General features: G+C 53.9%; 1 pseudogene; it reads right to left on the bottom strand.

The window, feature by feature from the left end:
- Positions 1-6: 6 nt before the first annotated feature.
- Positions 7-1,768, bottom strand: LOC119344955 (annotated as a pseudogene).
- Positions 1,769-1,917: the final 149 nt, after the last annotated feature.

The raw sequence follows: 1,917 nt of genomic DNA, 5'->3' as shown, positions 1-1,917 counted from the left end.
AAAAAAAATTAAAAAAAAATCCCTAGAGAAAGAAGAGAAGAAAAGAAAGAGAATGAACGACTCTATACGCCTAATTAATTCCTACACCTTCAAACTGATGGTGTGCTCGGATGACGCTGCATCCACCGTGATGGTGTGGGACGTGGCTAGCGAAGAAGGGTGGTTCACCGTCAACTTGTAGTCGCCATGGGCGAGGTCGAGCTCGACGAACCCATTGGCGTCGGTGGTGGCAGACGTCGGGTGCGTCTTCCACTCCGCGATGAGCTTGTCTACGAGGGCACCGACGGGGAGGTTCTTGAAGGTGTTGTCGGTGAGGCACATGACGTAGCATCCGTTGGCGTGCCATGCGGCCCACATGACGATGCCCTGCACCCCGGGGTGGCCGTAGCCTTCCCTGAGCACCTGCTCCAGGTACTTGACCTGGTTGGGGCCCTTGATGACGTCGACCTCGGTCATCCACATGGGCAGCTTGAGCTGCGCGAGCGTGTCGAGGGCGCCCCTGACGTAGGGATGTTTGGCGTGGAGAAGTGGCTCTCGAGGCCGACGCCGAGCTTGAGGCCGCCGTTGCCGGGGTAGCCCTGGATGAGCTTGATCTTGGCGACGTACTTGGCGGGGGTGCCGTTGGGGTCCATGGGCTGCTCCAGCGTGTTGAACTCGTTCATGAAGAGGACGGCGTTGTGGTCGATCTGGCCCACCTGCTGGTAGATCATGGGCGACGCGTTGGGGCCCAGCTTGGTCTCGAAGAAGTTGAAGTGCAGGTTCTCGTTGAGCACGTCCCAGTGGATCACCTTCCCGGCGTAGCGCGACACCACCGACTTGAGCCGCTTCTGCACCGCCGCCTTGAGCTGGTCGACGCCCATCGGCCGCACCCACTTGATCTGCGAGTTCTGGTCGTCCCAGAAGACGTTGTGCCCGCGCACCTTCACGCCGTACTTCTGAGCCATCTTGAGCATGTCGTCCGGGATTTTGTAGTCCTCCTGGTTCTGGTTCCACTCCGTGCTGTACCACTTCATCTCGTTCTCCATGGTGGCCACCGTGAAGCGCGAGAAGAACCACTTCTCGTAGGCCGGGTTGCTGATGATCTCCTTGGTCATCGTGTTGCCGAACGGGAACCCTGTGCGGAGGAGCTGGATGCTGACGCTCGTGTTCGGCATTGGCTGCCCGTCGGGGCCCCTCACAACAACCTTAACCGTGCTCCGACGGACCTTGTGGGCGGACCGGCGGGCGTGGGCGTCCCATTCATCAAAGGAGAAGGGTTGCAGGGAGACGCTGTCCACCCAGATGTCCACGGGGGTGTCGCTCTGCACATGCATGCGTCCAAGTATACTGGATTAAACTTGGTTAGTTGGCATGCATGCACAATTGTATAATATTAGATTATAGATTCATTTAAAAAGTCAACAATTTTTAAATTTGACCAAATATATATAATGAAAAATTCAAAAAAATATAGAATGAAACAATCAACAACTACATATTAATATAGAATGATATTTATCTGGTATTGTTATCTTTATATATTTTATATATACTGGATTAAACTTAGAAAACATTGAATGTTTGACACATCACTTTGTTTAGAGATGGAGGGATACCTCGAAGAAGACCTCTCCTTGTCCGGAGTGATAGGCATGCGCGGTCATACCGCCCTTGAGCATGGTCCAGCAGCCGGACTGGGCATCGATACCGCCGGCGGTGATGTTCTCGCCGTTGGGGGCCTTGACCACCGCCCTCACATGGGCCGTCCCGGCCGACACTTGCAACCATGCTGCATGCACAACAGCAAGATGAACTTTGTCGCATGCACTGGATCCAACACTTACATTCAGTTTCGGTCATAGTTTTAAATAGCTAGCCGGCGCCAGCTATAGCCTTTTCAGCAAGGTGCCACCAAAATGGTCGCCTTCATAAATAGCC

The sequence above is a fragment of the Triticum dicoccoides genome, unplaced genomic scaffold, assembly GCF_002162155.2.
Source record: "Triticum dicoccoides isolate Atlit2015 ecotype Zavitan unplaced genomic scaffold, WEW_v2.0 scaffold195099, whole genome shotgun sequence".
NCBI classification, from domain to species: Eukaryota; Viridiplantae; Streptophyta; class Magnoliopsida; order Poales; family Poaceae; genus Triticum; species Triticum dicoccoides.
Note: the sequence above shows the minus strand (reverse complement) of the source record. Positions and strands in the feature narration are given on the sequence as shown.